This window comes from Mirounga leonina, unplaced genomic scaffold (assembly GCF_011800145.1).
Source record: "Mirounga leonina isolate KUSES-001 unplaced genomic scaffold, KU_Mleo_1.0 Mir_53, whole genome shotgun sequence".
Lineage (NCBI taxonomy): Eukaryota > Metazoa > Chordata > Mammalia > Carnivora > Phocidae > Mirounga > Mirounga leonina.
In genome coordinates this window covers 47,139,868-47,167,060 of record NW_023270807.1, presented here as the reverse complement: position 1 = coordinate 47,167,060, position 27,193 = coordinate 47,139,868, and the positions used below count along the sequence as shown (strand labels likewise).

The following is a 27,193-nucleotide window of genomic DNA, read 5'->3' as shown; positions in this document are numbered from 1 at the left end:
GAGCACATGATGGGGGGAGGGTCAGGAGGGTCAGAGGGAGAAGCAGGCTCCTCACTGAGCGGGGAGCCCGATGGGGGACTCGATCCCGGGACTCCAGGATCATGACCTGAGCCGAAGGCAGTTGCTTAACCAACTGAGCCACCCAGGCGCCCCATGAAAAGTGGATCTTGATTATGAGCAGTCAACGCCCCCATTCCAGGCACAGAACACTGTAGGTCAAGCATCTACTCTCTCAAGATGGAATGAAAGGAGTTTTCTTCAAAATTTCTCATTTAAAAAAAAATATTTTACTTATTTATTTGAGAGAGAGGGAGCACAAGCAGGGGGAGCAGCAGAGGAAGAAGGAGAAGCAGGCTTCCCCCTGAGCAGGGAGCCCGATGTGGGGCTCGATCCCAGGACGCTGAGATCATGACCTGAGCTGAAATCAAGAGTTGGACGCTTAACCAACTGAATCACCCAGGTGCCCCCAAATTTCTCATTTTTATTATGAAATATTTGACACGTATAAAAGACTGTATGTAATACATTACACATGTTAGTAGTGAAAATGATAATAAAGCTCACTTCCCAATTTAGAATATAACCAGTAACAGTGAAACTTTATGCTCACCCCAATCACATATCCAAAGTGTAAACACTATTTGAAATTTGTATTTAGTTCCCTTTGCTATTATGATGGTTTTGCCACACATGCATATATCCACAAGCCATATAACACTGTTTTATTTTTCAATTTGTAAAATTAATATTAATATTGTATTCATTCTTCTGTGGCTTGCTGTTTTTTCTGCCAACATTATAAGCTTCCTCTCTAGAAATTTTGAAAGGTTTCTAAGACACATGCTTCATATGTACCACATTTTGCCCATAAAGCCTCCAATTGCCTTTTAGTCTTAAACATGAACAAAAAAACAAGGATCACCAGACATTCAAGTAAAGTTTCCAAAATGAAAAGGAGAGACCACAGTAAGCAAAAAGAAATAACCCTGGAGTAAGTCCCTGAGATAATGCTGGTAACTGACAAGAACTTAAAAAAAAAAAAATTGAATTAGTATTCTCAGAAAGATTAGATAAAGTATTATAGAATAAGTTACAATGAAAAAAGAATGATCAGAGAACAAAAGAGAGTTCTTCGAAATAAAATGCGACTGACAACATTTTAAAAATTCAATAGGTGGATCAAGTTTAAAAAAATCCCCCAGGAAGTACAACCAAAAGACAGAAATAGAAATAGATACAGAAAACTTAAGCAAAAAGAGGTTCAATCCAGTAAGTCCAATATCTGCATATCAGAAGTTCTTAAAGAGAAAGGAAAGAAGACAGGATAATTATCAAAGAAATGATAGAAGAAAATTTCCCAGAAGGGAAAAGCAAGTCTCCATATTGAATGAGCCAAGCACAATGAATGGGGGGGAAAAAATGAACCACACCATGTGGGTGACATTTCAGAGTTACCAAATTCTCTAGATGGAGAAGGAAAGATCATTTTTAATTTTTTTGATCATTTTAAAAAAGAGGATAAGGATCCATTCCATTTTCTCTTCCTCCTCATTACTCTGGGATGAGTGTAACCATTTGAAGATGTACCAAAAAAAGACATCCAATCAATTACACTAAAAGCCCCTGACTGTCCTAGAAGTAAACAAGTCACAGTTTATTGCTAATGTGAAGTAGTAGGACCGGTGAGTTTACAAAGCACTGTAATAAAGTTAGAAGCTACAGTTATAAATAAAAGCTGCCTTGGAAGGGATCGATGTTCTTCACTCTGCTAGTCCTGTTTCCCACAAGTTGAAAGACTTTATGCTGAGCATAATATTTTGTGAAGCAGGAAATCAAGTTCCCATCATGAATATGCTAAAAACTAGAAACTCATCTTGGTCGCCAATTCATAGGGGTACCTGTGTACTTTTCTGTTTTTTAAAATGTCTCTAAAAATAAATAAAAGGGCTCAAGTAACAAGGGATCTGTTAAAACAGAAAGTCTGTTATAGGAAGTAATTGCCCAGCAACAATCTTTCATTGTCTTACCCAACAGACCTATTCTCTCTGCGACAAAATGTTATATGTGAAATATGAAAGAACATGGAGTCGTGAACCCCACTCCAATCAGGACTTGGGAGTGTTGGTATTTCCAAAGCAATCCAGTCACCACACTAAGTGCCTGGGATTCTCTGCCCTGTACGTGCTCTTCAGCCTTTACCAGGCGGTCCCTTCACTCTAGGTCTCTATCCTGCAACACAGAGACATCTTTGTTCCTCAGGCAGACAGACAGAAGCCAAGGGAGAGCTTGTAGTACGTGTTTGGAAAGAATTGCTTATTATTCACCCATCTCTACCACAAATAAATTTTAAAAACTTGTTTTGTCTCTGCAAAACTGTCAGATCCCAAACAAACACAAACACTGCTAATTTCCTTCACTACATTTTTGAGACTAGCAAACCAGTCACCTCTAATAAGCCTGTGAAGTAGGGCAGAATATAACTAAATTAATTCTTAGTTATATTTTCAGATAGGAATTGCACAAAACTCAGTGTGACGAGTACCCAATTTATTAGACACACTTCCAGGGGTGTAAAGGTTCAAGAACATCATTTCTAATATTCTAGTCACAAGAGTCTGGATTGAATACTGCACACATTTCTGCAGCTGTGTGAAGTCCAGTCAAACTACAATACGTTAGGGGGCTTTTTAAGTAATGTTCCTCATTTTCCTTTATGAATAAACCCCAAACATCTTTATTTTACAAATGATACTGAGTCATTGAGTGAATGTACACTGCTAAAAATATTTAGATCCTAGAGTATTAACATCAGTTTTGCAATGGACATAAATTGATTTAACATAAAGCCAGAATCTCATACTTCTTCATGCTGCAAAGTTACTTGGATAACTGTAGATCTTCCTACAAAAAGCAAATAATACTTTAGCACAGTCTGTCATCAGAAATCACATGTCACACCAATTCTATTATCTCCCCTCAACTCATAGACTGAACCTATTACTACTACTCACCTTCACCTCTGTTCAACTTGCTTCTCTTCCTTTTTCTATTCTTCCTGCTCCTTAGCACATGATCTTCTGTCATTTCTAATACAGTCTCCTACTCACAAAAAGGCATATATGATATCTGAAACTGCTGATCCCAATTTCAAGAAACTCAGCAACTCCCGAGGTGTATATGAATTCTTTGGAACTAACGTTCTACTTTGTGAATTCCTATACACTGATACAGCATGAGTACAACCCAGCAAGAGTGGATAATCTGACCCTGAGATAATGATTTCATTTCTTTCTCTACCCCTCCACTGTCTCTTATTCTGAAACGCTCCCAACTAGCAAATGGAACAGAAGACTTGAGAAAAATAATTCTTAAAAATGTATACTTCCTAAATCTTGTTAATCTATAGGGCATTTTTGAAACTCCTCTGATTTTAATAGTTGCTTATCTAAGTTGATTTGTCTTGTAAATGTTGCCCAGACTCTCTCTTTAGGAAAAAAGGAAAAAAATAATTTATTATTCAGTAATGATAACTACATTGTTATCCAAATGGATCAATGTCAGGCAAGTTTCCTATCTCTGTGATCATGATCTTTCAGGTACCATTATTCCCAAATCTGGTATGCTTTTGGAAAAGGCTGTCTAGATCCTCAATCTGAAAAACTGAGGAAGAGCTCCAGGAGGACAATTCTAAAAAACTGCCACAAGGGAAAGTGAATTATTTGATTTAAAAGTAAAATGCTTGTTTTCAAAAAATGTATCCTCCCTAGGGCCAAGGATAATATCTAATCAATTTTACACAGTAGCAGCATAGTTCTGGAAACATTAGAAATACAGATTATCTGCTTTCTTCATCCATATAATAATTAAGCAGATGCATATTTATGGAAAGAAATAAAGGTGGGGCCTGATACATCTGCTTATGACTGTCATCATGTTTAAGTAAAACCAACCCAACTCTTAGAAGGCTGCTTGGATAAATAAATGATCTTTAGATGGCAGTGGAAATAGAGGCTGGAGGACTAGATCAGGAAAAGCGGCAGAGTTCAGTTCTTGGGAACAGAAGCTTTTTTTTAAGATTTTATTTATTTATTTGAGACAGAGAGAATGAGAGAGAGAGAGCACATGAGAGGGGGGAGAGTCAGAGGGAGAAGCAGGCTCCCAGCCGAGCAGGGAGCCCGATGCGGGACTCGATCCAGGGACTCCAAGATCATGACCTGAGCCGAAGGCAGTCGCTCAACCAACTGAGCCACCCAGGCGCCCGGGAACAGAAGCTTTTAATTCACTTGAAATTCATTTGAGTTATTGCTGGATTTATGGAAACTGAAGTGATGAACTTAAAGGCATGGTAATTTGGAAGAATAGAGACTATAAGAAAAAGGAAAGACAAATGAGGATGAAGTTTGTGAACCAACAGGATATGAGGCACCTACATCTGCAGGAGTGCACACCCCCTACACACACACACAGATTGCCCTAGGTTGCTCTGTCACCACTCTGCAAAATCAAAGGGTGTATCCAAGGTGGACAGCAGGAGTAGCTCCCCATGGTGCTGAACCCCAGGGCATGCCATAGGCCAAAGACTAGGTAGGACCACTGTCCCTCAGTGGAATGTCACATACATTATCCTCCTTCATAACGTTAGAGCCCAAAATCATCACCAGTTTTCCCCCTATAATTTCCATTTATAAGTTGCACCATTCAAATAGATTAATTAGAAATCCTCTTTCCAGGGCGCCTGGGTGGCTCAGTTGGTTAAGTGACTGCCTTCGGCTCAGGTCATGATCCTGGAGTCCCTGGATCAAGTCCCGCATCGGGCTCCCTGCTCGGCAGGGAGTCTGCTTCTCCCTCTGACCCTCCCGACCCTCCCCCCTCTCATGCTCTCTCTCTCTCAGTCTCTCTCTCAAATAAATAAATAAAATCTTAAAAAAAAAAAAAAAGAAATCCTCTTTCCATATAACAGACTAAAAACTGAGGAAAAAATAGTTCAATTAATTTATTAGGGTTCAGGCACCTGGGTGGCTCAGTCGATTAAGCGTCTGCCTTCGACTCAGGTTATGATGCCATGGTCCTGGGATTGAGTCCCACTTCGGTCTCCCTGCTCAGCAGGGAGCCTGCTTCTCTCTCTCCCTTTGCCTCTCCCCACCTCTGCTCCTGCATGCCCTCTCTCTCTCTCACTCTCTCTCAAATAAACAAATAAAAGCTTTTTTTTTTAAAGATTTTATTTATTTATTCTTAAGAGACAGAGAGAGAGGCAGAGGAAGAAGCAGGCTCCCCGCTGAGCAGGGAGCCGGATGCAGAACTCAATCCCAGGACCCTGGGATCATGACCTGAGCTGAAGGCAGACGCTTAACCATCTGAGCCACCCAGGCACCCAACAAATAAAATCTTTAAAAAAATTTTTATTAGGGTTCAGAAAGCCAGAAAACTTCAGACTTATAACTCTAGCTTGTGAGTCACACTGTTTCCTAGTAACATAAGCCAAAATTCCAACTGCCACATTTTAGAGTTCAGAATTCACCATTTGATTTAAGATCAGTATCTCAGATGAATGATAAAGCTAAATAGAAATCTACTAATATATAAATGCATGTATTTGGACTAGTATAATGCTTTTAGTCAGGCATAGAAACTGAACATACAAAGTTATCTTGAGGGGTGCCTGGCTGGCTCAGTCGGTAGAGCATGCGACTCTTGATCTCAGGGTGGTAAGTTTGAGCTCCACATTGGGTGCAGAATTTATTTTTTTTTAAAGTTATCTTGAAAACTTCTAAAAACATTAACTCATTAAGTGTGTGAAGTAGAAAGCTAGCATTTAGTAATGTTTAATTTTTTTATTATTATTAAATAAGCTCTACGTCCAATGTGGGGCTTAAACTCACAACTTTGAGATCAAGAGTCTGCATACTCTACCAACTAAGCTAGTCAGGCACCCCTAGTAATGTTTAATTTTGATGACATCTCTGTAAGGTAAGCAAGCATTTGAAGGTGGAGACTTGCAAACAGGTTTCCCAGAAGTAAGACACTTTTTACCCATCCCATTTATGGCAGCCAGTCTCCAAGATGGCTCCCAGTAATCCATACCTCCTAGTATTCCCACCCTTGAGAAGTTCCCTTCTCCAGTGAATCAAGACTGAATCTAATGTGATCAATAGAACATAGTGAAAATGACAATGCATTGCAGCTTCTGTCCTGGCCTCTTGAATTACTCAAGGGAAATCAGCTGCCATGCCATTAGGACATTCTAGTAGCCATGTAGAAGGGAACTGAGGCCTCCCACCAGCAGCCATCGCCAACATGCCAACCACATGAATGAGCCATCTTAGAGGTAGATCCTCTGGCCCCAGTCAAGCTTTTAGACAAGTGTAGCCCCAGCTAGCATTTGACAACAATCATATTGAGAGACGAGAATCAGAACCTCTCAACTAGGTCACTCTCCAATTCCTGACTCAAAGACTGTGGGAGAGAATAAATAATTATTGCTGTTTTAAGTTGCCAAGTTTTGAGGTGATTTGCTATACAGCCTTATAACTGGCACACAATTTTGCCCGACATAATCTGGGCCTAATCTTCAGTAGTCTCCTTCATGAATGATCCCAACGAAAAGTTTATGTAACTATAATTTAGATTTTATGTGACTACTGGTCAAACAGCCCAATTATCTTGATAGATTAAGTAGTAAAGAAAAGAATGGGATAGAAGGTGTTATGGGCTGAATTGTGTGCACCCAAAATTCATATGTTGAAACTCTAACTCCTAGTACTAGAAATGAGACTGTAGTTGGAGACAGGGCCTTTAAAGGAAAAATTAAGTTAAAATGAGGCCATTAAGGTGAAGCCCTAATCCAGTAGGACTGGTATTGTTATAAGAGAAAGAGACACCAGGACTGCACATACACAGAGGAAAGACCATGTTTAGGTACAGTGAGAAGGTGGCCATCTGCAAGCCAAGGAGAGAGGCCTCAGCAAAACCAAATCTGCTAACATCTTGATCTGGAACTTCCAGCCTCCAGAACTATGACAGAATAAATTTCTGTTGTCTAAGCCACCCAGTCTGTGCTACTTTGTTATGGCAGCACTGGCAAACTAATACAGAGGAGAAACTCATAGATTACAAAAAGAGAGAGAGAGGAAACAAAACAAAAACAATTTAAGGAACAACATTAAACCATAGTTTCTAAAGATGTGCACTTGGGTAACCAAAATATTAAAAAAGAAATAAATAAAAGGAAATGGTTAACTATAACAGGCAGCCTTCACTTTACATGGTTCTACAATGCACAATTTCAGTTCCTAGAGTTTAGTTAAATCACACCAATTCTCCAATACAGTTCAAATCTCATCATGGTATATTAACTGAGAAACCACATCAAGTCCAAGCTTGAGTAATACTCTTCAGCCTGTAAGTCACTATGTGATTAACAGAATGTGCATCATAATCAGTGACGAATCACGTCCCATCTTCCAAAGTGTCAGTGATCGGTGGCTCCTCACTTGTTATTCAGTTCACAGACAGTAAACCATGTATTGGTATTGTCAGCTCGTCTTCCACTGATAAACCCACACAATATTTTTTTACTGAAACGAAAATTGAGAGCAATAATTGGCCAACAAAGAAGAAAGTACACCAAAGAAATGAAAAGTGGTAACGTTGGTGTGAAATCTGAATGGAAATACAATGGAGTTATAGAAGAGATAGCTGACCATGGGAATGCTGATGTTGCTACCACCTAAAGACTCTAGATGTGAAGCCAGAGGAACTTAACGAAGGCAACTCATTGACATAAACGAGCAAAGTGACTGAGATGAAAAGGACAAAGAAATGCTGGCAAAAACTTCACATTAGGGGCACCTGGCTGGCTCAGTTGATAGAGCATGGGACTCTTGATTTTGGGGTTGTGAGTTCAAGCCCCACGTTGGGTATAGAGATTACTTAAAAAATTAATTGTTTAAAAAATAATAAATTATTTTTCTTTAATTTCACATTAAAGGAACTCTTGGAGGGGTGCCTGGCTGGCTCAGGCGGTAGTGCGTGTGACTTGATCTCGGGCCCCAGGCTGGACATACAGTTTACTTAAAAAAAATTTTTTTTTAATTTTAAAAATAAATTCTTGGGAATACTTCACAACATTAAAAGCACAAAGGATAAAATGTCAGAATTTCCAAAAGGGCTATGAAAAAATCTATCAAGGCATAGAAAAGGTACTTGTATCCTAAGTTACAGGATAGGAAGAAGGCAAACCAAACTACTCTTGGTAAGTTTTTACAAAGTAATAAAAGCTTAATTCTCAATGTTGCTAATGTTTTAAATTACAGTGTACTAAATTTTATTGTTTTTTTTTCATTTCTCTATACAATTAAAACAGACAGTAAGAGAATTTTTAATGTTGAAGCCAAATGTCTAAAGGTCCCAGAACAATTGCAATTTCCCTCACTGATTATTAAGAGAGCCTCCGAGGGCTTCAGCATGCACAATAATCTTTGCAGACCTACAGCACCATGCCATGCCATGCAAGGACTGCCTAGAGTCACTTTGGAGGGAGGGAGGGACCGGGTCACGGCTGAGATCTGACACAAGGAGAGCCTTCTGGGGTGACTGGCAGAGTTCTGTTTCCTGACCACAGTGTCTTACCCTTACCTAAGGGTATTTGCCCTGTAACAATTTGTTAAGCTAAAAAAATGCTTCTGTGACTTAAACCCATGGCAGCAGGGGACTAGTCAATGAGGGCCCATCTGAAACATCAGGCCTATGGTCACCTTTCCAAGAGAAAAGAAAAGAAAAGCCACAGAAGCAGGAAAGTGACTTGGCAGAGGGCACAAAGGCTGCTGTCAGGCCTGAAACCAGAGCCCAGGTCTTCCTGGTAGCCAGGTGCACGCTCCTCTCTTTCAAGCCTGCCAGTCTCCCATGAAACAGACGTCCCCGAAAGGGCATCTTTATTGTCCACTTCCAAGAGAGGTAATTCAGCCAGGTTTGAATGTGGAGGCCTGGGGTTTTAAGATACATTACCTAATGCTAATCAGAAAGAAAAAGACAAATAAATAAGGAGGCCAAAAGAGAGTCTCTGACCTTAAAATTTGTTTCTTAAATTATTTTTCAAGTGGAGAGATTAGGCTTTGCTGTGAATCGTTGAAACAATTTGCACCCTGATCTTAGGGCAAATGATGAGGAATGAATGCCATTTATCCTATCCTGTGGGGCCGAGGCAATGCTGCTGTGGATTTGTGATACCTGGTTAGGTTACAATCAATACTTGGTTTTTCCTTCTACATTTAGTACCATAATGTAACGTTTTCCCCCTCACTTATAAATACCCTAGAAGCTCTGATATTCCTTTTTCATACTGAATCCATCAGGTATTATCACATGGCTTCTACTGCTTACTGATGTGAGGAATGTTTTCCCTTCACTTTACACACAGCTTTCATTAATACTAACAAGAAGTACACCTTAGAACAAACAAAAAACAGAAAGAGATTCGTACACAGAACAAACTGGTGGGGGAGGGGAGTGGGCAAAATGGGTGAAGGGGATTAGGAGGTACAAGCTTCCAGTTATAAAATCAGTAAGTCATGGGATGAAAAGTAAAGCATGGGGAGTATAGTCAATAATATTGTAATAACTTTGTGTGGTGACAGATGGCAACTATACTTGCCACGGTGATCCTTTTGCAATGTACAGAAATCACTATGTCATATACCTGAAACTAATATATGTCAACTATTACTTCAATTAAAAAATTTAAGGGGGGGCACCTGGGTGGCTCCATTATTAAACGTCTGCCTTCGGCTCAGGTCACGATTCCAGGGTCCTGGGATCGAGCCCCGCATCAGGCTCCCTGCTCCGCGGAAAGCCTGCTTCTCCCTCTCCCACTTCCCCTGATTGTGTTCTCTCTCTCGCTGTGTCTCTCTCTGTCAAATGAATAAATAAAATCTTTAAAAAAAAAAAAAAAATTAAGGGGAGCCTGGCTGGCTCAGTCAGCTGGGCATGCAACTCTTGACCTCAGGGTTGTAAGTTTGACCCCACGGTGGGTATAGAGATTACTTAAAAATAAAATCTTTAAGGGGCACCTGGTTGGCTCAGTCAGTTGAGGGTGGGGCCCTTGGTTTCAGCTCAGGTCATGATTTCAGCAAAGGTCGTGATTTCAGCAACATGGGATAGAGTCCTGCAGCGGGCTCCACACTCAGCATAGAGTCTGCTTGAGATTCTCTCCCTCTCCCTCCCCCTCCGCGCCCCCTACTGCTATGCACACGCGTGCACACACTCTCTCTTAAACAAATAAATATTTTAAAAAATAAAATCTTTTTAAAAATTAAAAAAATAGGGGTGCCTGGGTGGCTCAGTCGTTAAGCGTCTGCCTTCGGCTTAGGTCATGATCCCGGGGTCCTGGGATCGAGCCCCGCATCGGGCTCCCTGCTCCACAGGAAGCCTGCTTCTCCCTCTCCTGCTCCCCCTGCTTGTGTTCCCTCTCTTGCTGTGTCTCTCTCTGTTGAATAAATAAATAAAATCTTTAAAAAAAAATTTAAAAAATACTAAGTAATAATAAAATAATAACAATGACGATGTCATGCTAACATAAAAAGAGAACACCTGATATATAACCGAGATGTTAACTTCCATCCAATTTAATTGGCTAGTATATTCAGAGCAAATACTAAAAGTCTTTAAGATTTATTCTTTAACACTCAAAGTTAACGTCCCTGACAGTAAGGGAATTCCAAAGGCTGGGGACAGAGAGACATCGTAAGAGACTGCACATAAGTCCTGGGGCAAACCTGACACAACAGTTTATGTTCTACTTTCAGATGCACAAAAAACAGGGTCACTTTTAACACGACCAGTCAATTACAAGCACAGCATTAGTGTGAGTTTTGAGTCTTTAAATACCAAGGCAAGAATATAAATTAGTGAATTTGGGATTTAAAAAAAAAAAAGGAAATGCACTGAGCATTAAGACAATTACTACCTAATATATCAAAATAATAATTAGTTTTTAAAGATATAAGCTTTATTTTCTGAGGCGCCTGGCTGGCTCAGTTGGTAGAGCACCAACTCTTGATCTTAGCCTCATGTTGGGGGTAGAGGTTACTTTAAAAAAAAATAAAGATATAAGCTTTATTTTCTTCAAAATGGCCTTTATGTTAAGGCTTCAGTAATCAAAAAGAAAGAAACCCTCGGATCTAGAGATAAATTAGACCAGTACATTTTTTGTAGGGGGGAAGGAATAATCTAGAGCCATCAGGTTAGTAACAATAAAAGATGGCTGTTTAGTTTGCAACCTTTCAAGAATGTGGTGCTCCTCAGTGTTCCTACCTCCTGGCAAGGATGGGCTCCTGAACAGAAGATATACTCTGAATTTTAATAATTCTAATCGTATTTTAAATATCCTTGGTCTAAGGGAACTCATTATTTAAAGGAATCCTTTTAATAATCTTACATAGGATTTTTAAAATCCCTATTAGCTTGTCTTTGAAATCAATTTCCCTAGATGTCTCCCAGCAGGAAGATATCTAATTAGCTGGAAATCCTTCATTGGGTGATAAAGTGTTCCCTTTCTTTACATTTCAAAGTACAAAATACCCTGGCTTACACCCAATCAAACATCCATATTTTATTTCAGCAGGTAGCAAAAATTAAAAAAAATGTTTAAAGGCACCTGATTCTTAGTTTTAAAGCAGTGTTTATGAACAGTAGCAACATAGCTCCACTCATATTAAGTACTGAAGATATGAGGGTCTTTGACTCTTCCCTCAAGTTTTTATTTTTTGTTTTTTGATTCTGGGGCCTTTTGGTGGCGTCTTACATTTTTCTGTATTGTATAAAAACCCAACAGGGCCCAGGGGATTTTGCCGTTATTCATGACTAGTTCTGCAGCTCTTTACTAAGTTTTTGAATAACAAATGGAGGGAAACAAAGGCTTCAGTGAGCAAGCCATTCATTGGGTATCCCCTAAACCAGGATAATATATACTGGAGATTAAGGAAATTATGAACAATTAAATAAGCATCCGTTCTTAAAGCGCTTCTAAAGCACCAGGACTTAGGTTCTTCCTCTCATGGTAAATCTTTCTGCTATTAACTTTTACCTGGATTTTTAGAAGAGACAGGGCCATCATGCTAATCTTAGTGTTAATTTCTTCTCTCTTAGCATCAAAAGGCATACTGAGCTCCAGTGTAAAGCAGTCACGCGCACTAAAGCCCCAGTGCCAACTTTCCTATCATTATTTCTCTTTGGAAGCAACACAGCCCATGGCTCTATAGGGTGGGGCCAGGCACTGAATGATTTGATTTATAGGACAAGCCCACTGACTGGGTCCCTCAGCACGTGTTCAGAATGCCGACGATTAACACCCGCTGGGCATTCTCCTTTTGGTTGCAAGCTCTCCTATCACGTAGGCGAGGCTTCAATTCTGGGTGAGACAGGAAGAGTAGCTAGCTAGAGCTGCCAGAGAAACTATTCCTAGCGACCAAGAGACAAGTTGCCACAAGGGCCTGAATTCCGTCAAGTCCAGGCCACCTGCAACAGAATCTGGGGTGCTTGTGAAATGTGCACCTCCCCAGCCCTACTGAGTCAGTATCTAAAGGAGTCAGGGGAGGTAATCTCTGAATTGTAGTGGATTTCCCAGATGATTCTCAGCAGGATAGGTTCGGAAAGTACTGGTCTAAGGAAGCTATCCCGAGGATACGGAGGCAGAGAGCTAACTAGATGATAACCTTAGTGACTTGCCTGAGGTCGTTTAATTTAAAAACTACTTTCTTTCTTTCTTTCTTTTTTATTTTTTTTAAGATTTTACTTAAATGTCAGAGAGAGAGAGAGAGAGAGAGAGAGCACAAGCAGGGGGAGTGGCAGGTGGAGCAGGCAGAGGGAGAAGCAGGCTCCCCGCCCTGCAAGGAGTCTGATGCGGGACTCGATCCCAGGACCCCAAGATAACGACCCGAGCCGAAACCAGACACCCAACGTACTGAGCCACCCAGGTGTCCCAAAACCACTTTCTTTAACTACTTCATTAGGTAGGCCTTATTATCCCCCACTCTGATGGTGAGAAAACTATGGGCCAGAGAGATTAAATGAGTTCTAAATAGGAGCAAAATTACTCTCAAAACAAGTTATACTAATTTTAAGTCTCATGAAAGGGTAAACTTCTCCTGTAAAGGAATAGACAGTAAATATATTAGGTGTTGTGGACCATATGGTCTCTGTGATAACTAGTCAATTCTGCCAGTGTGATGTGAGTGTGGCCATAGATAGTATAAAAATGAATGAGTTTGACTCAAAGTTCTAATAAAGTTCTCCTAAAACTTTACAAAATGAGGCAGTGGGCTACATTTGGTCCATGGCTATAATTTGCTGGCCATTGCTTTGGTGCACCTTTAATTCTAACATGGGCACCATGAAATGTAACTTTTTAAAAAACTAGGACTGGGGCTCCTGGGTGGCTCAGTGGGTTCGGTGTCTGCCTTGGCTCAGATCATGATCTCAGGGTCCTGGGATCGAGCCCCACACTGGGCTCCCTGCTCGGCGGAAAGCCTGCTTCTCCCTCTCCCTCTGCCTGCCCTCCCCCTGCTTGTGCTCTCTCTCTCTGTCAAATAAATAAATAAAATATTTTAAAAATAAAATAAAGATTAAAAAACTAGGGTTTAAAAGATGGTAAATATTGGGGCGCCTGGGTGGCTCAGTTGGTTAAGCGACTGCCTTCGGCTCAGGTCATGATCCTGGAGTCCCAGGATCGAATCCCGCATCGGGCTCCCTGCTCAGCAGGGAGTCTGCTTCTCCCTCTGATCCTCCCCCCTCTCATGCTCTCTGTCTCTCATTCTCTCTCTCAAATAAATAAATAAAATCTTAAAAAAAAAAAAAGATGGTAAATATTAATTTGGACGGTTTCCTTAGGTAGAACAGTAATGGATAAGTGAAGCATTACTATAGTTAGTGTACACCACCAATGTTGGGAACCATTTTATCCATGCCTCCAACTGGGCACTGGGATCTTTCATATGGTCTTACATTTAATCCCTCAATACGTTCCATTTGCAGCTGTTAGAGGCTGGACATGCCAAATGGTACCCCCCCAGGCACAAATTTACGTCAAGCAAATAAGACAAATAGGTCTGAATTTTACAACTTTAGTTTCCCTTAGTAGCAAACAAGTCAAAGTGACACATACATTTGTGATTGTGTAATACATTCCATGGCAAAGACTGCTTTTTTTTTTGAAAAGGAAAAGAGTTTCACACTTTATTGCCAGCAAGTTGAAGTAGTTTTAAACTGTTACAATAACATTCATGAAGCCAATAAAACATGCATATTCTTGTTCTTTGCTAATCCCCCTCTGTTCCATCTTTCTCAAATGTACAGTTCTCTATGTGGTTGGATGACTCAAGTAAATCAAATATGCTTTGTTCCCTAATAAATATATGAATCTAGATGGCTTATTCCCATTTTCATTTATTTACATGGCAATTATGATACAATTGCTTCCAATGTGGAGGTCTCATCCATACCTTACACTATAAAGACATACTACATATATATAGATGTTTGGAAACTGAGAGATAAATTATATGAAGGTAGTTACACTGAACTGACCAGTCAAAAGACTACTTATCCACCAAAGAGTTCCATTCCCCTTTCAAAGTAAAGAATTATTGCTCAGAAACAATTACCAGTCAGGGAATACATTTCCCAGCTTCCTTAAATCTAGGTGGGGCCACGTGACTCATTCTGGCCAATAAGATGTGAGCAGAAGTGACGTGTTTTCACTTGCTGGTGAAGGCAGTTACTCTAGTATACCTTTCCATACTGTCTTCCCCCTTATAGTGACATGGGAGACCACATGTTGAAGATGGTGGCATTACAAGATGGAAGGAGCCTTTATCCCTGAGTCACATGAAGGAGAGCTAACCAGGAGAAATGCCCAACCAGGAATAACAGATTTGGACTTTGTATGAGCTAGAAATAAACTTTTACTGCATCAAGCCACTGACATTTGGAGATGGTTATTAGAGCACTTAGCCTACCTTAAGAGAATATATTTGAGTTGGATAAAAGAGTCAATTAACATGATTTATTGAAGGGTTTCTGAGATAAATTCAAATACTGAGGAGTTGTATGTATAAGAAAAACTTTCAAATAACAATTTTTGCCATTTATGCAATCCATCCATAGGAGCTACAAACCAGTCTGAATAAATTCTAATATTTAACATCTCTTATAACAATATGTCAATGCAATAGCTACCTAAATCACTGGATACGGGGCTCCTGGATGGCTCAGTCGTTAAACGTCTGCCTTCAGCTCAGGTCATGATCCCAGGGTACTGGGATCGAGCCCTGCATCAGGCTCCCTGATCTGCGGGAAGCCTGCTTCTCCCTCTCCCGCTCCCCCTGCTTGTGTTCCCTCTCTCATTGTGTCTCTCTCTGTCAAATAAATAAATAAAATCTTTAAAAAATAAAAATAAATAAATAAATCACTGGATACTACACAAGGTAGAAGACATTGTATGATATATTTATAATACATTTAAAACAAAGTGTAAACCAGAAGACAATCTTAAAATTAAATTTACATTCCCCAAGGCAGAATTTACTGAATTTCAGTCATTTGGTACTACTTCATGAGTTTTTCCTTTCTATTTTCTAGCGCCTAAGGAAGGTGGGGCGAGATTTGGCAGTTGTGAGGCTGAGTTCTGCACAAGACTTTAGACATGTCCCCTACTGGGGACTCCAAAATAGTTTACCCTGGGGCTCCTCTAGCCCTTGAGGAATGGGTCCTGGAGTTTATAGGACACAGGTGAATGGCCAGAGGCTCTAAGGGTAAAGAACTGTTCAGGCTTATCCCAGGTTTGAGCACAAAGAAACCGTCTGGGGGAAAGATATGCCAGAGAACTAAAAGGAGTGAAAGAGCCTATTATGGGGTGGCTATATCTCTGTAAACAATATTTTCTCATATTGCTTATTAACCATTTTTGGGTTAGGAAACCATTTGAGAATCTGATGAAAGCTATGGAACTTCTTTGTTCTCAAATCTACATACGAACATTCATTTAAATATTTATACATAAATTCAGGGAGCTCAGGACATCTGTAGCCCATGGATTAACTCCAGGTTAAGAATTCCTATTTCAGTGAGAGATTGAATAGCTGCCCCTCAGATTGGTATAAGAACTCACTAGTAAATAATACACACAGTTCCCTATACAAGAGAGAACATTGTTACTTCTTGCATCTTTTCCTCGGATTGGAGGAGAAGGGAAAGAAAGGTAATGTCACTCCTTAGCTTTTCTAGCCATCCTGCACTGTCCCTAACCTTTGTGCTTGATGCAGCATTGGGATCCCATCAATGGGATTTTTTTATTTTTAAACTTTATTTTAAACTTTATTTTGATATAATACTGGCCTCATATAAAAGTTGCAAAAATAATACATGAACCTCAAGGATATTAAGTGAAACAAACCAATCAAAAAAGGACAAATACTGTATGATTCCACCTATATGAGGTATCTAAAACAGTGAAATTCATAGAGACAGAAAGTAGAACAGAGGTTACCAGGGTCTGGGGCATGGCAGGGAGAGGGAGAATGAAGAATTATTGTTTAATGTATACAGAGTTTCAGTTTGGGATGATGAAAAGTTCTGGAGATTAACAGGGGTGATGATTATACAACATTGTGAATGTAATTAATGTCACCGAGTAGCACACTTAAAAATTATTAAAATGGATGGGATGCCTGGCTGGCTCAGTCAATAAAGTCTATGACTCTTGATCTTAGAGTCATAAGTTCGAGCCCCATGTTGGGGGTAGAGGTTACTTTAAAAAATTATTAAAATGGTAAATTTTACATTATGTATATTTCAAATGTATATTATGCATTTCAAATCCTCATTTTATAGTTAGAGAAACCGAGGCATAAAAAGGTTAAATAAAGGGGCACCTAGGTGGCTCAGATGGTTAAGCATCTTCCTTCGGCTCAGGTCATGATCTCCAGCTCCTGGGATCGAGCCCCGCATCTGGCTCCCTGTTCCCTCTTCCTCTCCCCCTGCTTGTACTCTCTCTGTCTCTGTCTCAAATGAATAAATAAAATCTTTTAAAAAAAAAAAAGGTTAAGTAAACTGTGAAAATTTTTATAACCAATAGGTGACAAGCCAGGCATCAAACCCAGTAAGATCAACTGTGAAGCCTATGGCTCCTAACTATTGGTGGCTCTCCATACAGGGTATATGTAGGATACTCAAATGCATCCATATATACCCACTCAAGAAATCTACTCTCCAATACTTATATATGGTATAATATAAAATATAACTAAAATATAACTAAAACATAAATTACAGTGCATCTCAGCATTCTACCTAAGTTGGGGTGAATTCAGAATTTCATGCTGGGACTTACAGTTAGCTTGGCATTTTCTAGCTTAAAAATAAGTTTTAAAACTGGCATGAGACATGTTATCCCTGCCAGAGAAATAATAACTTTGTTTTGTGAAAAACCTGAACTGAAAATCACAGTTTGGTTTATTTTTTATCCTTAATAGTAAATTCCAATCACTATTATGGGGGGGCCTGGCTGGCTCAGTCAATAGAGCATGTGACTCTTGATCTCCAGGTCATGAGTTCAAGCCCCACCTTGGATATAGAGCTACATTAAAAATAAAAAATCACTATCATATAAGCATGATAAAATAAGTCCATTCATGTCATCATATTTTCACCTCTCATTAAATACATATATATATATATTTTTTTAAGATTTAATTTATTTGAAAGAGACAGAGAACGAGCAGGGAGGAGGGACAGAAGGAGAGAGAGAGAGAAGCAGACTCTCCGCTGAGCAGGGAACCCTATGCGGGGCTCAATCCCAGGACCCTGGGATCATGACCTGAGCCGAAGGCAACAGATTAACCGACAGAGCCACCCAGGTGTCTCATAAATACATGTATTTTAAAGAAGATTTTATTCATTTATTTGAGAGAGAGAGAGCACACACAAAAGGGGGAAGGGGTGGCAGAGGGAGAGGGGGAAGCATACTCCCCGCTGAGCAGGGAGCCCAAAGCAGGTTTCAATCCCAGGACCCCAAGATCATGACCTGAGCTGAAGACAGACACTTAACTGACTGAGCCACCCAGGTGCCCCATAATTTTTAAAGCTTTTTACCTGATTTTTTAATTTTGGTTTATTTATGTAGGCTCCACGCTCAGCATGGAGCCCAACAAGGGGCTTGAACTCATGACCCTGAGATCAAGACCTGAGCTGTGATCAAGAGTCTGATGCTTAACTGACTGAGCGCCTATTTTTGACTGTAAACATAATATATGCTCATTGCAAGGAGTCTTTACAATTCCCATAAATATGCAGGGGGGACAACCCCAATACTTCTAAAACTCACCATCTAGAGGAAATTTCTTTATATATCAGATTCCCATGGGACTTTCCTAGAATTAGAATAAAATGCAGGGAAAAAAAGAGACTGAAAATTCTAACTCACTAAAATAAGAATATGATTTTTTTTACCTTGGAAGCAAGTTTTAGAATAAAATGGCACTTTTGGTTTATATTGTAGAATGTGAATACACACAGTCTTTTTTTTTTTTAATTTTATTTATTTACTTATTTGACAGAGAGAGACATAGCAAGAGAGGGAACACAAGCTGGGGGAGTGGGAGAGGGAGAAGCAGGCTTCCCACGGAGCAGGGAGCCCGATGCGGGGCTCGATCCCAGAACTCTGGGATCATGACCTGAGCCGAAGGCAGACGCCTAACGACTGAGCCACCCAGGCGCCCCTACACACAGACAGTCTTAAAAGACACCACAAAGGAAGCTAGTCATGTTCATACTAAAGGAAATCATCCGGTTACATCAAGATAACAATCTCATTAGTTCGCTTTGTTCCACAGACCATCAGGTCAACTTGAAGATACCTCTCTCTAAACTTATAGGAAAACAAAGTGTTGCCACTGTGAATATGCATAATTTCACAGAACTGTGCATTTTTAAAAGAAATATTTTGGTCCTGTCCCCTAATGTAATGAAGAAAAAAACTGAGACCGAGAAATTCAGAGTGTCTAGAGCTCCACAAGTGAGTTGGTGGCCAGGACTATACCAAGTTTCCTGATGTCCATCAATGTCCTTCCATCCTCTCCAAGGTCCCAGGATTTGCTCCTCCATCTCCCACTGCCTCACCCAACCCAGCCAGATGATAACAGAGAACATTCCTAAACCTAATGTGGAAAAGGTCCCAATCTCAATAGAACTAAGTTCTATATTCATCTTTCATCTACTTAATGTCTGTAAGAAATATCAACCTTATTCTATTCTATTGTACCTAATCATTTTAGAAAGATGTATTAAAGCAGATGTTCTCTATAAAAATAAAACCAAACAAAAAGCCTTGCTTGTTCCTGTTTAGCTATTAAGATTAGTTTACTTTGGGCTACTTCTCCATTCTTGGTTACTATTTACTGTTAGGTCAATTAAATTCACTTTTTTAAAAAGAACATTTTGTACCATCATGGGTAGAAATATTTCCTATAATCTCCATTCTTGTACCAAGAACAAGTCAGTGATGTAAGAATTCAGTCCACATTCAGCTACCAATAAGCTCTCAAATTTAAATTAAATGTTTTAATCTTTATATACCCTTTCCTAGTTTTTCATGAGAATACTAAGAGTCAAGCATTTCCCAAAGCACTTTGTACCTAGAACTGAATTCTAATAGTTAAATAGATGCTCAAACTTTCTGACTTTCAATTTTCTTTTAATTTTTTTAAAGTACACCTACACCTAATGTGGGGTTCAAATTCACAACACTGAGATCAAGAATTTTATGTTCTATACAGGCACCCCTCTATTTTCTTTTAAGTAAAAGAGTAACAGACAACAAAAGGAGAAACGATTCATTCTAATCAGTTTTATTATCTATAATGTAGTTTTCTACTTTGTACCCTAAAACCTTAAGATATTGAGTATTAAATATAATCAGTCTAACCCAGGGAAAGATTTGAAATTCTTATTTTTTTTTATTTAAAAAAAAAAAAACCAACTTGAATTATTTGAGAGAGAGAGCATGCACAGTGGGAGGGGAGGGGCAGAGGGAGAGAGAGAATCTGAAGGGGACTCCCCACTGAGCATGGAGCCCTATGTGGGGCTCAATCTCACAACCAGAGCTGAAATCAAGAATCAGACGCTTAACCAACTGAGCCACCCAGGCGCCCCTTATTTTTTTTTAAAAGAGAAATTCTATGTTAAATGAAAATGATGCTGACGATTATATGGGCACTGATGTGGTTTTTAGAGTGTTGTTGGGGTCCAGAGCTGACAGCCAAGAAAGAAATCTTGAGATGTCTTTGGCACAAAAAGGTGATTTTATTAAAGCACGGGGGGGGGGGGGGGGGGGGGCTTGGACCCCTGGGCAGAAAGAGCTGCATTGGGGTTGTGAGGGGTGGCGATTATATATAGTTGGGAGGGGGTTAGGGACAGAACAAACCTTCAAGGTATTTTGGAAACAAGGTTTCTAGGACCCTGAGGGGGCCAATTATTGTTAGGAGAGGTCATTTATTATTGTTTAGTAAACCCTCAGTCCTGAGACCCTTCAGATGTATATCAGTGGGCTATATGCTTGGAGGATGATTCCTAACATGTATCTTGGGGGGGGGGGGTGTAAGAGATAAAGGGAGCTTCCAAAGGAATTTCTATATGTTTAAAGTAGACTCACAGGATCCTGGGGGGTCGGGCTAAGATTGCCTTTTGCCCTTAGCAAAGTGTCAACATCGAGGTAGCTGAGCTCCCAGTGGAACGTCACTCTGCCTGTTTCAAGGTCTTGTCAATGGGCTGTAAGAAGTAAGGAAATTTAATTTTTTCTTTTGCCTTTGTTTCCCACATCAGGCATCAAATGGAAAAAAGAGAACAATCAGTTAAGAAGAATCAAAATAGTTTCTCCCACACACATACATCCCCAAATCTCACAAAGAAATTAAAAACCTTCAACATTAGGAACTAGGGGCACCTGACTGGCTCAGTTGGTAGAGCATGCAACTTCTGATCTCAGGGTCCTGAGGTGAAGCTCCACGTTGGGTGTGGAGCCTACTTTAAAAAAAAAAAAAAGAATCAAAACAAATAAAAATTGTATCCAGTAGGATTTATGTCAACTCGGAAGCATCATCACCTACGGTTCTGTACAGGTTGCTCAACGATAAATGACCAAAGCAAGCAACAATAAAAATTAAAAACTACACTAGAAATATCACTATTGAATGTATTCTCACAAATTGTCAAGCTATCACCAGCTTCTAACTTAGGCTTGGGTTCTGGAAAATGAACAGGACAAGGGAGTAAAGGTCTCTGTTTCCTAAAAGACACCATGAGAGCCATGTATGACATCTTTATTCAAATCAGCCTTTCCTTGGAGGATTAGTAAGTACCACTTATTGACGGGAATTATCATGTGATGTTAATAAGTTTAATAAAATTATTTCATCTGAAAAGATTGTCTGCCTCTCTATGCTGTAGGCAGATGCAAAATTTATTTATTTATTTTAAAGATTTTATTTATTTATTCATGAGAGACAAAGAGAGAGAGAGAGGCAGAGGGAGAAGCAGGCTCCCAACGAGCAGGGAGCCCGATGCGGGACTCGATCCCAGGACCCTGGGATCATGACCTGAGCCAAAGCCAGATGCTTAACCATCTGAGCCACCCAGGCGCCCAGCAGATGCAAAATTTAAACCCTACTTGAAACATTTGCAGGTTTGTAACCAATCCGGGAGGAAGACCTTCCTCTGCCCTGTGGTCCTTCTAGCTGGACTTAGAATCAAATTGACAAAAGACAGGTTAACAGGAGAAGATCAAATTTAATAGGCATATTTAGGGGGAATCCACACAGACAAGAGATTCCAAAGACAATGAGGCAATTTGAAGCTTACGTGAGCTAAGGAAAAAAGTAGGGGCCTGAGGACACAGAGAAAAAAATTCAACAGCCAGAAGATGAAAGGAGATGTTTGGAAAAACAAGATGTTCTATTATGTAGATGAGTTCCTAAAGGGGGCCTCTGTTAGTACTTCTCTTCCTGTTGCAGTCTCTCCTTTCCAATGTAAATTTAGGCAGTTATGGGGAGGCAGAGCACCTTTGCTGCATCTGCTGGATTTCTGTTACTCTTAACTCGAAATAATCTTTATGCCAAAGAGGCACATTTTGGGGCAGCCTGCCCTGGGCCCCTACAAAGCCATGTCCAAATTTCCCGAGACCTAAGACAAAGTACTTCCCTCCTAAAATCAGAAATCTACTTGTCCAAGTTCAGGACTTCTCCCTCCAATCAGTTATGACTTCCTCCTCAAACCTGGACACAGGCTGGCAAATGAAAATGAACATTCCAGAGATGGGTCTGCAAAGTCAAAATGTATCACAATGGTACACCAGAGTTTGCTGTTTGAAAAATGATAAATCATTTTCTATTGTGAACCAACTACTTCATAATTTATTTGCTAAGATTGAGATTTTAAGCACTGAGGTGTTTTTTTTTTATACTGGCTATTCTTAAATAGGGACTATGATATATTTACCTATTACTGGACTATTTAGTACTATTTAACAATCATAAAAGAGCTATCATTTCTTGAGACTCTGTTATATTCCAGGCCCTTTAGAGATGCTTTTATGTACATTATCTAGTTTAATCCTCTCCGTGACCCTCCGAGGCAGGCTTTCACCATTCCATTTTATGTAGAGGAGAAACCAAGATTTAGCCCACTCCGCACAGTAGCTTAACCTGGGGCTACTTCAGGCAGACAGACCCCTTCTTTAATAACTGCTCTCTCCCCAGAAGAGGGTTTTACCTTAGACCAAAAATGCCCAAACTGAGCACCAAGGCACTCTGGATACTGCAGCAAATTCACAAGGGCAACTTAGGTTATTTCAAAGTTTTGAGGGAAACACAGTGTAGTCAACACGTTGGAAAATGCTGAATTACAAACCAGAATTCAGTTTTAATGTTAGATCACATTACACGCCTATCAATGACATCATACACATCTTTGCAAAACCTGGGTTTTCAGTGAATGCTGTGATAAAAAGCAAGTGCTACAGAAAAATTAATGTGGAACAGGAAATGAGAGTGGTGGTATCCAATTTAGTCCCAAGATTTAGGAATTAGTACAGGCACACACAGCCTGCTTGTAATTGGAGTTCTTTAAGAATGATATAACAATATTTTTTTCTCTCAGTTTATGTGTACTATTTTTCTAAAAATAACTTCTATGTTGTTAGGACATACATACTTAGTAAGTTGTTTGAACCTAACTATGGTGAACTACTTAAAATTAGGGGCACTGTGGAAAGAGCCAAGATGTCCATCGACAGATGAATGGATAAAGAAGATGTGGTATATATATACAATGGAATATTATGCAGCCATCAAAAGGAATGAGATCTTGCCATTTGCAACGACGTGGATGGAACTGGAGGGTATTATGTTGAGCGAAATAAGTCAAACAGAGAAAGACATGTATCATATGACCTCACTGATATGAGGAATCCTTAATCTCAGGAAACAAACTGAGGGTGGCTGGAGTGGGGGGGTGGGGTGGGAGGGATGGGGTGACTGGGTGATAGACACTGGGGAGGGTAAGTGCTCTGGTAAGCGCTGTGAATTGTGCAAGACTGTTGAATCTCAGATCTGTACCTCTGAAACAAATAATGCAATATATGTTAAGAAGAAAAAAAAGAAGAAGAAGAAGGTAGCGGGAGGGGAAGAATGAAGCGGGGGAAATCGGAGGGGTAGACGAACCATGAGAGACGATGGACTCTGAAAAACAAACAGGGTTCTAGAGGGGAGGGGGGTGGGAGGATGGGTTAGCCTGGTGGTGGGTATTGAGGAGGGCACATTCTGCATGGAGCACTGGGTGTTATGCACAAACAATGAATCATGGAACACTACATCTAAAACTAATGATGTAATGTATGGGGATTAACATAAGAATAAAAAAAAAGTCAACAACTCAAAAAAAATAAATCTATATTTTTAATAGTTAAAAAAAAAAATTAGGGGCACTGTGAAAAAATTACTAAGATACTAAGGGAGCCATGAACCAAGTTTAGGAATCTTTTGCCTTAATCAAGAAGTGATGGAGTTGTGCAAGATTCTCTGGGAGAGCTGTGTGACCCTGCAAAAGTAACTTAAAACAAAGTCCAAAACACAAACATAATAACCAGGAAAAGAAGAATTTGGATTAAAACCATTTTTAAAGGTTGCTCTCTCTGTCGGCTTGATCCTTCAAATCCCACACAATGTTCCCCTGGATAATTTGTATTTTAAAAAAAAAGTTCAAACACATGCACACAAATTACTGTTTTTCTCATTCTTAGGGACTCAAGCAAAGCTTTTAAAAATTATAGCCTCCAAGCTATGTCGGAAGAGACTGGGCTTCCCTTGTACAGACAGAACACACCCGCAGAGCCTGTGCCAAGGAAACCTGGGGAAAACCTTGGAAAGACAGACTGCCTCACCCCAGTACTTTGAGACTGTCAGCTTTTTTGTGGTTTGCATCCTACTCTCAATATCCTGCTTTTAAGTTCAATAAGAATGCTCCAGGTTATTGTGGAAATGCTGGTTTGTGAAATGCTTTCACAGAGCTATTTATGTAGCATATGATGTGTGAAAGCAAGGAAAAAAAATTAACACAAGCCCAACCAATGGTTCCTTGCAGGAAGAAGGAGGGCTGGAATGCCATGGGGAGAGTTACTGGGGGCCTCCAAGGTCCTGGGGATGCTCCAGTTCTTCAGCTAGGTAATGGGTACTTGAGTGTGTGGGTTCTATTCTCATTCTTTACATTGAAAATGTAGTTTGATACTTTGTGCAGGTATATTTCACAGTAGGAATAGGGAGACCTGAATTCCTATATGGTAGGTCCTCAGGAGTTGAAAGTATGCATTGTCTCCATGCTGAACTGAATCACTAGCCATTAGCCTTTACTTGGGAGTAAATGCTTAGCCAGAGGGCTCTGGAGACGCTGACAGGTTTAAATGGGAAGTTAAAGTTAATTTTTGGTACAATCACTGAAAAACAAAGAGTTAACAAATGAACATTTCTCTTAATATATATTTTTTTCTCTTAAAAAATATATATTTATGCTTTTATTTAAGTAATCTCTACCCAATGTAGGGTTCCAACTCACAACCCTGAGATCAAGAGTCATATGCTCCCCTGACTGAGCCAGCCAGGCGCCCCATTAAACGAGCATTTCTTTATCACCCTTGGTCCATACCTTCCAACAATGTGCAGCTAGTTGTTTTATGGTGTCTTATTCTTCTTCACCCTCTCCAACTCTCCCCTCCCCACTTATGACCAAAAGGGCAGAAAACTCTTCCAATTTTAATTTATATCCCTAATTAAAAAAAAAAAATTCACTTGCCATATGCTAAGCACCTGCTAGGGATGGCAGAAGGAAGTTAAACATGTATGGTTGCACCTCCTACGTGCAAGAACAACAGGTTGCTATTGCTATTCTAGGGATGGGAAATATCTCCTCAAAGACAATCAGTGTACTTGTGCACTACTCTGGACCCAGGTGTGTTTGTCTTCATTGCCAAGTTCTTTCCACTTACACTGGCCTAGTAGACATGACCTAAACATGAATGAATATTGTCATCCAACAGGTTCACAAAAAGGATGCCTAACATTCAAGAGCACCATGACAAGCATTTTACTTCCATCACTTCATTTAATTTCCACGATACTACTGAATTATGTCTAATACACTCAGTTTACAGTTTTAAAAACTAAGTTTAATGAAATGGATTTTCCAGGCTGGTCCAAGCGCAGAGGTGTTTACAATTAATTGATCACAGCCAGTTACGGATTTCTTTGTTCCTTCTCCACTCCCACTGATTCACTTGACTAGCAGAAGGAAGGAAAGAAGGAAGGAAGGAAGGAAAAAAGAAGTGGAGTTTCCAAAGTCACACACCTAACAAGTGGTGGAACCAAAACAGTCTCATAACCCCAAAGCAGATCTCCACCATTGAACCATCTCACTGTACTGCAGGGAAAACATTCTTGACCAGCTTTATGAAATTCAAGCCCCTCTCCTGTCACAAATAATGCTCCACACGTCCCCTCACGCTCCCCAAATCTACCGGAAGCACCACACTTAAATCCCCAAGACAAGTGTCGGTAAACTGGTGTCTGCACTCAAACCAACGTGCCTCGCTTCCTCTGCCCCGGCCCTGGGAGGTGCCACTTGCTAACTCTTCACAGAGCCTAATTCCAGCCAGGGCGGATCTCTGCGGGGCAGGAGTCCAGCCCCCACCCTCCCGGGTCTGCGCCCCTTTGCAGTCCTCAAAGGGGTAAGAGGAGGGGGCAGGCTGCTGGCGCGTCCGAGCCGAACCCGGTGACTCTGAGGCCGGCCCGCAGGCCCGGGGGCGGCGGAGAGCGCAAGGCGACCAAAGGGGACCCTCCTTTACTCCCGCAGGCCACCAACCACCGCAACCGGGAGACATACCTGGGGACCCCCGCCCCCCCCACCACTTTCTTTAAACTCTGAGCTCACTGGAGAAAGAGGAGGGGGACAAGCCGAGACGACAAAGTTCGCCACCCCCACCCAAAGTTCTATACTCTAGGGAGGCAAGTGAAGCAAAGCGGTAAGAGAGGTGCCCCAGGAAGACCCCCTCCGGTCCCGGCTTTCCGGAGGCCGCAGGAGAGGGGGCAACGCGCTCCCTCTGGGTCTCCTCCCCCAAGCAGAAGGCGCCCTGGGGGCACCGACGGAGCAGCGCCCCCACCTCCGACACCGTGCTCCCCGGCCGGGACGCCCCCCGGGAGTGGCGGACGTCGGCCCTCAGACGAAGAGGGGTCTCGAAGGAACCCAGCTAGGTCGCACCGTACCTTTTTCTCGCGCGCCGGACGTCCGCGCCGCAGGGACCGCTGCCGGCGACAGAGTTGGGGGCGAGGGCAGACGACCGGGAAGGGTTCCCGCAGGCTCCGGCGGCCCCTGGGCCTCGGCGCCGCCCAGCGCCGCGCCTCCAGCCGCCCGCTCGCCAGGCTGCGCTGCCGGCTCCCGCAGGTTACCTGTGGCCGAGCTCGCCGCGCCCGCCGCCCGCACGGCCCAGGCCCCGCCCCGGCCGCGCCTCCTAAACTGAGGCCGCAGCGCCGCACAGCGGCCCGCGCCCGACATGGCGGGGACCTGTGGGAGGCGGGGCCCGAAGGCCCCGGGGCAGCCCCTGGGG

General features: G+C 41.1%; 1 protein-coding gene across 4 annotated transcripts in view; it reads right to left on the bottom strand.

Annotated features, from left to right (window-relative positions):
- Window positions 1–27,054, bottom strand: part of ANKRD6 (ankyrin repeat domain 6) — a 184,455-nt gene extending 157,401 nt beyond the window's left edge. For all 4 annotated transcript variants that reach the window (XM_034991400.1, XM_034991401.1, XM_034991402.1 and 1 more), the window contains exon 1: window positions 26,853–27,054. The gene's annotated coding sequence lies outside the window, so the exon portion shown is untranslated. The remainder of the gene's footprint in view (window positions 1–26,852) is intronic.
- Window positions 27,055–27,193: the final 139 nt, after the last annotated feature.